The following is a 13,975-nucleotide window of genomic DNA, read 5'->3' on the forward strand; positions in this document are numbered from 1 at the left end:
GCAAAAAATGCAAAAATTACTTGAAACCTCAACTTTGACTAGCTAGAACTCGAAGCCAAATGAAGGAATCGCGCTGAAATTTGTTTTGGGAGTCAGGTACAACATATAGAACACACACACACATATATATATATATATATACTAGTGGGGCTTCGCCCCCCTGCTCGCTTCGCTCGCTAACCCCTCATTTCAGTTTTTGTGTGATTTTGATTTTTAAAATTTTATTTATTTGATCTGTAGGTTAAAATTACTTTTGGAAATAAAATAATATAGTTATAGGAGCAAATTGTCCGAAAATTATTTTTATTTAAAAAAATAGTAGTATATATAGCAGAAACTATTAAATCATACAAGGCGCAACGTTATTTGAAGATTTAAAAACATACTAAAATATAAATTTTAGTACATTTAAAGACGCTGCTATTGCCATGGGTTTAATTGAACATGATTCTCAAATTGATAATATTTTCAATTGATAATATAAAATTAATTCATTAATTTTTCAGAAAAAATTTCGGGTGGTTATAGGGCTTTCGGCGATGATTCCACGTTTTTTTCTTTTGATTATTGTATAAAAATGAATCAGTATTAATTATTTTATTTTTAAATGCATTATCTTTAGAACAAAATTCATTCATTTTTAACAATAACCATAATTTAGTATAATTTGATCATGTCAGAAAATTATATTAAATTATTGGTAATTTTTATACAATAAAATAAAAAAAAATCAACGCTCCTAAAGTACATTGTATTATGACTGAAATAATGTGCTTCTGACAGTACCCCTTGGGTGATGTGGAAAACTGTCTATTGTTGGTTATCTTTTTACTGTTCATAAGTATAGCCAAAATAACTGTATAATATAGTATATAATTTTAAACCATAAACATTGACAGTTAACTAACAGTACATTTTAAGTAAGTTAATTCTACAAAATTCGTGTTATTGCTATGTAAAGGGCTGTGGGGGGGGGGGGGGGGCTGTGGGAGGACATACGCATTTTTAAAAATAACATAAAATTAAACGATTATTACGTTATTTTGTGGGGGGTGGGGGGGAGTATAGCCAAAATAACTATATAACATAGGAAGATATATTGTAACGGGGTTCGCTTTCGGGGGAAAATTCGGTGATATTCAACTGGATCAGAATCTCTCGGTGCGACGGAGAACTCTCTCAACGTCCGTGATTTACCCGCGTTACAACGCAGCTCGTCGCTAGAGCTGCTTCGCGAACGTCGTGTTCGCACGTGCGCTACCTCTCCGCACTCTCCTGTGCGGAGCCGGCTTCTCAGTTTTGCGTTGCAACCGCTTGTTGCAACGCCCGCGGAGGCGGCGGTATTCGCGATGAGGACTTAGGGAACGGGAGAGAACAAGCCGGGAAAATAAATCTAATTCCGATTAAAATCAAATAAAATAATGATATATTGTGCGGTCAATATTTTCTCTATACAAACGTGCGCCGAGTCACCTCAATGTCGACTGGGCGTGGAGAGTATCTCGCGAAGCTTACGAGCGCGAACCAGAAGGCCGTTACTCGGTGCCGCTGCACCAAGTCGCAAAGCTGTAGCCGCTGCTACCGCTGACGCGATACCCGGGTCGTCCTTGCTTCTCGTAGCTGGAGTTGACTTGGACGTCTTCTTCTCGCGATTTCACACACACTCTCACTCTCTCGCACGCTATCGGTCGACGCTCGATGCCGTCAGTCTCTCACACGCGAGCTGATGCGTTCGCACCTATGGCCGGAAGCTAACTCCTTGTCCGACGGACCGCAACTTATACGCGAGGCCCCGAATCTTGCCTCGCGCTTGCGCAACGTCGCGTTTCAACGATGCGCGAATCTACCCGATTTCGCACCTCGTTACAATATATATACACAGTTCGGGCAAAAATAAAAATTTTCATCCATAATTTTACGGAGAACCACCCATATATATATATATATATATATATGCAAATCCAGAAAAAACCGGACACTTCAGGAGGTCTGAGTGAACAAATTTGAAATTTGAGGGCACACCTACCAGACCAACTTTTTTAAGTTCCTTAGGTCACTCAAACCTGAAAAACCTTGGGTTCCCAAGATTAAAAAATACCTATTTTTTGCCGGGCAATTTAATTCTCTTATGGGAATTTAACACGGGGAAAATGAACGAAAATCAGAAAAATGCCACGTGTTTCAATAGAATCGAAGTATTGAAAAAAAGAATTGATTTGAGGGCTGTTGGGTTAAAAATGGTTGCCTAGGTCAAAAGTTGTCTAGGCTTGAAAATGACAAAAAATCACCAATTTCTCGATTTTTTACGAAAATCGGCGATTTTTCTTATTTTTAAAATCCTTATGTTTATGTAAAATGTTTAATCTAAATTTTAAAAGCAAAAGAGAAAGAAAAGAGCTACAATTTAAGCCCCGGGTGGTCGAAATCGACTGCTGGGATCAAAAGTTATAAGGATTTTAAAAATAAGAAAAATCGCCGACTTTCGTAAAAAATCCAAGTATTTATGATTTTTTGCTATGTTCAAGCAAAGACAACTTTTTCCCTAGGCAACCATTTTTAATCCAACAGCCCTCAAATTGAAGCTCTCTTCTGATACTTCAAGCCTAGTAATACACATTTTTGGATTGCATTTTCATACACTGAGTGGATAAAGTTGAATCGTGGCTTGTTTTCGATAATTTTCCCCGTGTTAAATTCCTATAAGAGAAAGCACCGCGGCTAACTCGTAGCGGTGAGTACCGCTGCGCCGCGCCGAAATAGCGTAGAGTCGCGCACGCGATAATAAACACGTACGAATTCGGCAATAGGCGCGAAAGAGATATAGAGAGCGAGTGCGTGGGCTAATCCTTCAGGTACGCGCTAAAATAGCTCTCGGCCTTCGGAAGGTAAACACGGGACTTCGCTCGTACAATTCAAAAACTTTCGTGGTATCGTGTGCTGTGCTGTGTCCAGCGGATCGAATTGTACCTTGTGCGAATTTACACCCCGTTACATTGGCGCCCAGTTCGTGGGTTACTTAGGAAGGAACGCGCAAATATTGTAATTTTCGCAATTTTCGGCGCGAGCGAGAAAGCGTTGCGAATTTCAGAAGGTCGCGCGAGCGACGTAAACACGAGTATCCCCGTGTTGTTTACGTCGCGCTCAAATCAGGCAGATTTTACCGGCGTTCGAATTTATTCGTGCGGCGTATACGAATAATTCGAACGCAATTGACACGAGAAGTCTGTGAATAATAACCGGAGATTTTTTTGCCAGGCCGAGAACAAATATCTACCGATATTATCACACGACGTATAATTATACGACTCGGAGCAACGAAACTTGATCATCACAGCAATCGAGCACCAAGAGTCTAACCTAATCATCAATGCACCAACCTTTTGGTTAATTCACAATCTCTTAGCCACTCCAAGCTCAGCACATTTACTGCTTACAAATTCATTTTTCCAATGCAGCTTCTGTTTCTGTCCTGATATTTTTAGCTTAAAGAAGCTGCTTTAGCCTAATCACGATACACGGGCCTAAAGCGAGTCATTGAACATCTTAATAAAGCCTACTACCGCATTAACCTTAATAAGACTTCCAAGGTCGTCACCATAGCTTCGTTCTAATTAGAACGAATCCAGACAAAAATCCCGGGTGCACAATATTTGCCTTCATTCTACCCGAATTGTCCACTAATCTCAGTTGGCTCTCAGTAGCCAAGTTTCTAACTTGATTCATGTCTTTTTATTCAAGATTTTTTATTTGCGGGGAGGCTGCGAGGGGGGGGGGGGGGGGGGGGGGAGTGAGGGGGAGAGTATACATATATATGGGACGTTCCACGTCAAACGTAACAAAGCTCTGCCCAAAATTCCTTTTGATCTAAAAATTTTAAAAATATGGAAAATTTAGCATTTTTTATGTACTTTCAATTAGTGAGGGGCGTTTTTAAAAATTTTGTTCCCTGACGGAGCTACGCGTTCCCTAATCTTAAAAAATTACTACTTTACGAAATGATCAAGCTATCAGAAATCACAAGGGCTCAGAAAAATTCTAAGCAACGACTATTTTCATGTATTTTGAGCTGCTGAACAAGAATCCGACGGTATTTTGTATCGATACCTCAAGCGTTCGTCCCTAACCTCAAAAAACACCCCCCAAAATTGCTTTTTCACGCACTTGAGAGGTTTATCCGGTGATCGACGGAAGGAAAATTATTGACAGAGAGTATTTTTTTATGTATTTTGTGCTGAACACGAAACCGGCCGTCTTTTTTACTGATACCTCAAGCGCTCGTCCCTAACCTCAGAAAACCACCCAAAATGTCTGTTTTACGCGGTTAAGAAATTTACGTCTAGAGGAAAATTCTTGACGAAGGCTATTTTTATGAATTTTGAGCCACTGAATTTGAACACGAAGCTTATATCTTTTGGTTTCTATTAGTTAAGTACATTCGATTAAAACGAAATGCCTTTAAAACCTAAATAATTAGATGGACGTACCTTTAATTTATACCTGTTAAAAACATTTTTGGTCGTATATACTGATTCATGGATTCAAAGAAATAAATAGATGAAATGGACTGATTCCTTTTGGAAAACGATTGAAATACCTGTCATTTTAGAAAATTTATTGATTTAATTAACTCGATTACGTCAATTCCATATGGCGTTCATAATGACCAAATATTACTAAACTTCATAAGTAATCAGAACAAAGCCCGCGTTGTAATTGAATTTATTCTGAAAGCCTTAGTTGGGATATTCTAAAAATTACCAAAATAAAAAAGAAATTAGCTGTTTAGCTATAAAATTATACTAAAAATAGTAGAGAACCGTAAAGAAGCATGCTTTACAAGATTTTACAGATTTCTACCCTTTTATATTTTATATTTTTTTTTATGTATTACACATTTTGTACAATCAAACATCTTTTCTAATTTTTTATTTTTCTGCAGTTTATAACATTTTTAAAGTTTAAAATTTATCAAATTTAGAAATGTTATTATTAACTGCAAAACAATGTAAAAATATGATAATAAAAATAAATATAAAAAAAAATGTAAAAAGTGTATGATTCTGTAAAAAACTGTAAAGCATAGTCTAAATACAAACAATCTTTTATAACAATTTATAGTGTACAAATTTATAACATTAAATAAACGTTTTATCAAATTAATAAAATCCAAAAAGTGTGGACATTCGATCGTTTATTTATCGTTTTTTCCAATATTTCTTAAACTTTCATTCCAGCGTTTTAAAGTGTGGTATTAAAAGTTTTTAAAATGTTTTTAGAACCGTTTCATGTTAGGACAACATTAAAACATTCACTAAACATATTTATTATTTATTTTATCATTATTATTGCCAATAAGATATTATGTTTGCAGTATACTTAATACTATCAAAATTTGGTAATATTTTGATACTTGCTAATGAGAATTGCTTCCTCCTAGAGGAAGCTTTGTAATAGTAAAATTTTGAGTTTCGCCAAAACTTCTAGAAAATACTTTTTGGTGTGTTAGAAGTGCAAATCACGTGTTTTTAGAAAATGTTCGTATGGATGTGTGTGTGTGTGTGTGTATACCGTAATATTTCTGGAACTACTCCGTCAATATCATTAAAATTTGACATGCATGTATATTTTTGGATTCTGAATTCGGGAAAAACATTTATTTTTTATTTTTCTAACTATTTTTTTTATGACCGATTCTTGATTTTTGAAAAACACTATTTTGCGTTTTTTTCAATCATCCCATCGTTACAAACAATTCAGCTAATATGCATTTGAAAGAGAATAAAGTTATCTACTTTTCCCCGTTTGGTCCTCGGGATCGACCGCTTTGTTCGGCAGATAAAATAAAAAAGGTAATTTTTTTTTAAAAATTCATATATCTGGAACTAAACATCATAACCTCACGAAAAAAATCATGTCAATGAGTCACGTGTCAAAATATATCCCATTAAAATTTCAAGTGATTTGACTACTTATTTTTTTCAGTGAAAAATCGAAAACTGGAAAAAATGAGTTTTTTTGTGCCTCGATTACGGAAGTAAAAAGGCTTTATTGCACTTGAGATTTTGGGAAAAAGTAGATATTTTATATGTCTTGGCTAAGTTCATTGAACAGCTTTCAAACCCCTATGGTTCTTAAGATACCAAGGTTTCAATTTTTTTTTTGAAAATTTTTTGATTCCTTATATCTCTAAAACAATGCAGGCAAATGCTTCAAAATTGTATTTGCTGATTCACCATAAAAAAGCTATTTGCTGCTAAAATTTTAAACGATTTCGTCGATCGGTTCTCAAGTAAAGAGCTAAAATGTAAAAACTGATTTTTCTTATAACTTTTTCTTCCTCTTATAGGGGTTTCGTTGCACGTCATTAAAGTCCCTCCCTATGAATTGTCCCTATGCAAGATGTTTTGAGAGTAGAATTATACGGCACAATATATATTTGTTTTTTTATAGTAAAATTATACGTAAGTTTTTTTAGATTACAATCTTATTCTCTTAATATCATTTTTGTTAAAAAAACGAATATAAGTTAAAAGATAATTTCATGACACCTGCACGTTCGGTCTCGCTTCGCTTGCGGTAAACATATTTTTCTAATCAGAATTTTTATAATAAAAAATATAAAAATATTTCTAAATTATGTTACCTATTGTAGGAATTACTTAACTATTATATTTAAAATATGTTTCGCATAAAACGCGTTTTATCAAACTATGATAATATTTTGATACTTCGTTGCTATGTATGTTTATTTGGAAATATAAGTTACAAAACCTTCTCATTGAAACAACTTCATCTGCTGTCCAATGCAACCAACAAAGATTCTAAACTTTAAAAATTATTCTAAGTTTATAATTTTTTAATGATATTAATTGAGTTGTATTTGCTATCACTGTGTAAACGTTGCAGACGCTACTGACGGTAAAGTTTTAGTAAAAATTGTTGTTTTACCTAGAATTCTCTTAAAATATTTAAATCAAAGTTTAGATTATTATTCTCATTTATTAAATTTTGATTTCAAGTATATTTAAAATAATATTATTCTGTATACTGTTGTAGTCCAGAATCTTTCTCTATAGTTTAGTTTTGTTTCAAATTCTACAAAATTTATTAGCTGTTACTTTCCACGTGGTAATTTTAATGACAGAAAAATTAGTTTGAAGCAGACACAATTATCCTTTAAGCTGATATAGCTTTTGTATACTTGTCCATGATTAATTGAAGCATCTAAAATATTTTAAATGTCTGAGTCTACTGCAAAGCATTCTTTTCCAACAGTTCATGTTGACAGATGTATTAGTCCATTTAATATTAATGGACATATAGGTAAAGATCTTCGCAAATTTTCATAAAAATTTTTGTTAGATTATTCAATGTTACGGGGCAACTGGGCTTTAGCGCGACAGCCGCGAAGATGCTGGTGATGATTCGATGGCAACGAGCCTCGGCTTCGGCATCTGTAACCGACACGATAATATATAAATCGCGCAATAGCTAAGGTGATGAACTTACAGTTTCGACGCGCGCGTTGGATGCTCGGTCGCCGCGTATCTGTTGCTGCCGACGGGGAAAAGTCCTGGGTGGCCGGGAGGCGTGCCTCCTGGCTGAGCGATGCTGTGCTGGGGTACCCCGGGTGCTCGAGATGATGATGGCTCGGGTATGCTTCTCCAGCGGATCTCGGGTTGTCGCTGCTCTCTCTCTCGTCTCGTGCTCATAGATAATCTCGGGTGATGTACCGGTCAAAGATCTCACACGTCTTGACTGTACTCACGCGTTTGCCTATCTGCTCTCGCGCGCCGAGTCTGCGCGCGCTTCCCGAGTATCGCCGAGCTGGCAACGTTGCATCACGCATGAAATGGTCGCGCAACGCGGCGAGCGCGCGAAATACGAATTCGCGTTCGCTCGTCACATCAGATATACTTGAAACAGCTATAATTTGGTCATCTTGTAGAAAGTCGTACTCTTCTGTAAATTTTAATTTATTGAATAAACTCTCTAAATGAGCCGAGTGAGGAAGAAAATGAAAGACCACAAAATAAGAGAATTCGTCTGTCGAGAGAAGCTCAACTAGAACAAATATTGGATGGTCTGAAAAGTAAGTTATCTTCTTTACCTTCAAATGATCCATTGATAGTTTCTATTTTGACAATAGCACCTGAATGCTGGACATTACGCGACATTGAATCAGAGTTTAATGTCTTTAAGAATTGCAAAAATGGCAAGAGATTTGAATGCTGAATTCGGTATCTTAGCGATTCCTGATCCGAAAAATGAGAAAAGTTTACCTGAAATTACAATTAAAGAGGTAAACAAACTTGATTAATCATGAGTCAGATTTCCAAATAATGGCGGATTGGCATTTCCATGCTACTGCTCATGGAAAGGGTTCATGTGACGGAGTAGGAGCCGTGTTAAATAGAGAAGCTACTCGTACCAGCTTGCAGGCCAAAGCTACGGAAGCGATTTTAAATTCAAAACTACTTTATGACTGGGCGAGACAAAAGTTCCGAAAAATAACATTCTTTCACTATTCCAAAAAAGATTACAAAAAAACCTCAAGATCACTAAAGAAAAGATTCTCGGTTGCACCGTCTGTTACAAAAATTTCAGAAGGACATGCGATTTTAGTTTCTCCTGACAAAAAAATTACTGTGTTTAGATACTCTAATTCACCAAGTCCATTATCAATAGTACAATATTAATAATTGAATTTAAAATATGTTCAACAAAATAATACAAATATACAAAAATAAAAGTAATAATTAAAAAACTTAAAAAAATAAAAAAAAAGAAAATAATGCAGGCTTTGTAATAAAGACAGTCTCAACCCTGTAAAACGCAGAGAGCTTTTGTAGGAATCAATAAAAAAATTGCACAGTATACACCATATTATGAGTAATCAGTTACATTATTTAGGTGCACTGAAGTAAAAGTAAAAAAATAAAATTTAGCTTCGTGATCAAATTTAGTCGACCAAAATTCATAAAAATAGCCTTCGTCAATAATTTTCCTCTAGACGTAAATTTCTTAACCGCGTAAAACAGACATTTTGGATGGTTTTTTTTAGGTTAGGGACGAGCGCTTGAGGTATCAGTAAAAAAGACGGCCGGTTTCGTGTTCAGCACAAAATACATAAAAAAATACTCTCTGTCAATAATTTTCCTTCCGTCGATCACCGGATAAACCTCTCAAGTGCGTGAAAAAGCAATTTTGGGGGGTGTTTTTTGAGGTTAGGGACGAACGCTTGAGGTATCGGTACAAAATACTGTCGGATTCTTGTTCAGCAGCTCAAAATACATGAAAGTAGTCGTTGCTTAGAATTTTTCTGAGCCCCTGTGATTTCTGACAGCTTGATCATTTCGTAAAGTAGTAATTTTTTAAGATTAGGGAACGCGTAGCTCCGTCTGGGAACAACATTTTTAAAAACGCCCCTCACTAATTGAAAGTACATAAAAAATGCTAAATTTTCCATATTTTTAAAATTTTTAGATCAAAAGGAATTTTGGGCAGAGCTTTGTTACGTTTGACGTGGAACGTCCCATATATATGTATACTCTCCCCCTCACAGCCTCCCCGCAAATAAAAAATCTTGAATAAAAAGACATGAATCAAGTTAGAAACTTGGCTACTGAGAGCCAGCTGAGATTGGTGGACAATTCGGGTAGAATGAAGGCAAATATTATGCACCCGGGATTTTTGTCTGGATTCGTTCTAATTAGAACGAAGCTATGGTGACGACCTTGGAAGTCTTATTAAGGTTAATGCGGTAGTAGGCTTTATTAAGATGTTCAATGACTCGGTTTAGGCCTGTGTATCGTGATTAGGCTAAAGCAGCTTCTTTAAGCTAAAAATATCAGGACAGAAACAGAAGCTGCATTGGAAAAATGACTTTGTAAGCAGTACATGTGCTGAGCTTGGAGTGGCTAAGAGATTGTGAATTAACCAAAAGGTTGGTGCATTGATGATTAGGTTAGACTCTTGGTGCTCGATTGCTGTGATGATCAAGTTTCGTTGCTCCGAGTCGTATAATTCTACGTCGTGTGATAATATCGGTAGATATTTGTTCTCGGCCTGGCAAAAAAATCTCCGGTTATTATTCACAGACTTCTCGTGTGAATTGCGTTTGAATTATTCGTATACGCCGCACGAATAAATTCGAACGCCGGTAAAATCTGCCTGATTTGAGCGCGACGTAAACAACACGGGGATGCTCGTGTTTACGTCGCTCGCGCGACCTTCTGAAATTCGCAACGGTTTCTCGCTCGCGCCGAAAATTGCGAAAATTACAATATTTGCGCGTTCCTTCCTAAGTAACCCACGAACTGGGCGCCAATGTAACGGGGTGTAAATTCGCACAAAGTACAATTCGATCCACTGGACACAGCACAGCACACGATACCACGAAAGTTTTTGAATTGTACTAGCGAAGTCCCGTGTTTACCTTCCGAAGGCCGAGAGCTATTTTAGCGCGTACCTGAAGGATTAGCCCACGCACTCGCTCTCTATATCTCTTTCGCGCCTATTGCCGAATTCGCACGTGTTTATTATCGCGTGCGCGACTCTACGCTATTTCGGCGCGGCGCAGCGGTACTCACCGCTACGAGTTAGCCGCGGTGCTTTCTCTTATAGGAATTTAACACGGGAAAAATTATCGAAAACAAGCCACGATTCAACTGTATCCACTCAGTGTATGAAAATGCAATCCAAAAATGTGTATTACTCGGCTTGAAGTATCAGAAGAGAGCTTCAATTTGAGGGCTGTTGGATTAAAAATGGTTGCCTAGGGAAAAAGTTGTCTTGGCTTAAACATAGCAAAAAATCATAAATACTTGGATTTTTTACGAAAGTCGGCGATTTTTCTTATTTTTAAAATCCTTATAACTTTTGATCCCAGCAGTCGATTTCGACCACCCGGGGCTTAAATTGTAGCTCTTTTCTTTCTCTTTTGCTTTCAAAATTTAGATTAAACATTTTACATAAACATAAGGATTTTAAAAATAAGAAAAATCGAGAAATTGGTGATTTTGAACTCACATTCATTATCTTATATATATATATATATTAGATAATGAATGTGAGTTTTGTAAATCATAACATATTAAAGAAGCAATATATCATATATATATTTGTGGTTCTCTGTCAAATCGAAGATTTTTTTTTCTTCTTCAACCCACAGTTAATATGTTCCAGAAACAGTTTCCAATGCACCTGAATTTTTTCAGATTTTTAAATTATTCTTTACTAAATAATATTTTATCTGATCTAAATGATAGTGATTATTTAGATTTCAAATATGATAGATATAAATTAACACAAACTAATACTGTTCTTCCCAGAGCTTATGGATTACCTAAGATTCACAAAAAAGATGTACCTTTAAGACCAATTATTTCAACTGTCAATAGTCCGACATACTTTTTAGCTAATATCATTGATAAAACTCTCAGACTTGTTTTTAAAAATCCCTCTTCACATATCGACAATAGTTTTGCTTTAAAAGAAAAAGTAACTAATATATACATTCCTCATGGATACATTTTGGTTTCTTTCGATGTGACCTCTTTGTTCACTAACATACCGTTAGAATTAGTGTTATATAGTTTAGACAAACGTTTTCATAATATACAAAGTAATTCAAAAATTCCGTTTGACAATATAAGAACCATAGTCAAATTCCTTTTTGAGAATACATATTTTCACTTTAACAATATAATTTACAAACAAATCTTTGGTACACCCATGGGCTCCCGATTTCTCCGTTGTTTGCTGATATTGTTATGGAGGACTTAGAAACTGCAGTGAATTAAAAAATAATTATAATGTCTCACCTTTGTTCTATTTTAAATATGTTGACGATACAATTCTTTGTGTGAGAGAATACGAGCTAGACTTAATTTTAAACAAATTTAATAGTTACAATAGACACTTACAATTTACACATGAACTACAAAATAATAACATGATTTCTTTTCTTGATGTCACATTAACAATAAATAATAATAGTATTATTACAAATTGGTACCAAAAACCCACAAATACTAATAGAGTTTTAAATTTTAATTCAAACCACACAATTCAATTAAAACGCAACATTATTTATAACCTAGTAGATAGAGCCTTTCTTCTCTCACACAATCAATTTCATAATGAAAATTTGTTCAGAGTCAAAAAACTACTTAGTGAAAATAATTACCCCGAAAAATTGATTGATAGTTGTATTCGTTATAGAGTAGATATCACACCTTTGGAAGTTCAAAAATTAAAAATAATGATTCTACAGTCAGAAATGTTATGTCGATTCCGTATCATGAAAAATTATTTTTTACAAGTAAGTCAGCTTTCAAAAAATATGGGTTTACTGTGGTTCCTTGTATGTCAAATAAATTGAATAGTATTATTAAGTTAGGTAAAGACAAGCTTGATAAATGGTGCGAGACCAATGTTGTATATGAGATTCCGTGCAATAATTGCAATGCTACTTATGTAGGCCAAACCAAGAGAAGTTTGAAGAAGTTTGATTTTTCACATAGTTTTGATTTTGATAATGTTAAAATTTTAGACAAAGAACAAAATAATTTTAAAAGATTAATATCTGAGAGTATATTTATTAACATTAACGAGAACAATATTAATAAGCAAGAAGATTTTAACACGATTGGTAAACAATACAATAAACTAAATATATATTTAAATAAACCAAATTCTATTACTGTATAACTTTTCTCTTTTTCGAATTTCCCTGGGTTGAGCATGGGCCGTCTATGTATGCGTGAATAAGTGAGCTCGGGTAACTTCGGGCATCTCCGCCGCACGGACTCTGTATATACTTGTGTTTCTTATACGGCTTCCACAGACTGATAACACTTACGACAAGAGAGACACGTTTGTCTCTTGTGATATTCTTTATTTAATTATTATGGTATGACCATTAAGTTTTTCGACTGCTGTGCAACAATTATATTAATGATTTCTATATTTTGTAAAAATAATTTTTTCTGTTTTAATAAAGGCTTGAAGAGGTCCCCACCAGGGACGAACTGTTGCCGTTTATTTATGAATTTGAGTTAAAAAAAATTTTTTTCGAGAAACCAGGTTTATCTCACCACTTTTGTCCATCCAAAAACTTTATTCTAAAAATATGGATGGGAATAATAACATTCTTACTCTTTACTAAAATTGTAGGGAGCCAAAGAGGGTCGTTAGCACAAATTAATTAATTCATAGCTCTTTAGGGCATTTTTCACTATAGATATGAATATACTTTTTTTTGTAAATTTTTCTTACCTTTTCAATAAAAATACCTTTAAAATCATATATATATATATATATATATATATATATATATTGCGACGTTGCAAACGTCGCAGCCGCGTCGATACGAGGAATCTCGTTCGATGCGGCCAAGCTCTGAGTGCGCGGAAGAAACAAGCGAGTTGGATTGTTGTTGTCGGTGCCGGCCTGACCTCGAGTTCGAAGAACGGGCCGGCTAACCGTCCACGTTAGCGTGAGAGTGAGCATCATTGGCGCGAGAGTGAGCCTCGACGGCGCGCGCGCTGATTGGTCCTCCGCATGTCGCGAGCCAATCAGCGGGCGCCGATGTGCGACTCGCTATCCGCGCAGACTGCCAGCCAATCAGGCGCGAGGAAGATGCGCGGGCCCGACGAGCGCGAGTGGAGAGTGAGCGCGAGAACGAGCGGGAAATCGGAGAGTTCTCTCACGACTGTCGACGGAGTACGTCGACGTGCGAGAGAGATATGTGGCCTCCTCTGTTAAGAGGAGAATTGGGAGAGTCTCCCGAGGTTGTGCGAGTGTGCGAGAGTGTGAGAGAGTCACAGGTGCAGCGCGTTGGCACGAGCAAGTGCTGACGCCCGGACGAGCCAGCAACCATCCGCACGAGGGGAAGGAAGCTAGCCAGTCCGCCATCATTGTCCGGAGGACCAGAGCAACCAGCAGCCTTGGCGTGGGAGAGCCGAGGAAG

General features: G+C 36.2%; 1 protein-coding gene across 15 annotated transcripts in view; it reads left to right on the forward strand.

The window, feature by feature from the left end:
• The window catches only part of LOC100119385 (echinoderm microtubule-associated protein-like 2), an 804,666-nt gene that overhangs the window by 690,365 nt on the left and 100,326 nt on the right, over positions 1-13,975 (forward strand). The gene's annotated exons all lie outside the window — the stretch shown is intronic.

Source organism: Nasonia vitripennis (genome assembly GCF_009193385.2).
Source record: "Nasonia vitripennis strain AsymCx chromosome 4 unlocalized genomic scaffold, Nvit_psr_1.1 chr4_random0007, whole genome shotgun sequence".
NCBI lineage: Eukaryota > Metazoa > Arthropoda > Insecta > Hymenoptera > Pteromalidae > Nasonia > Nasonia vitripennis.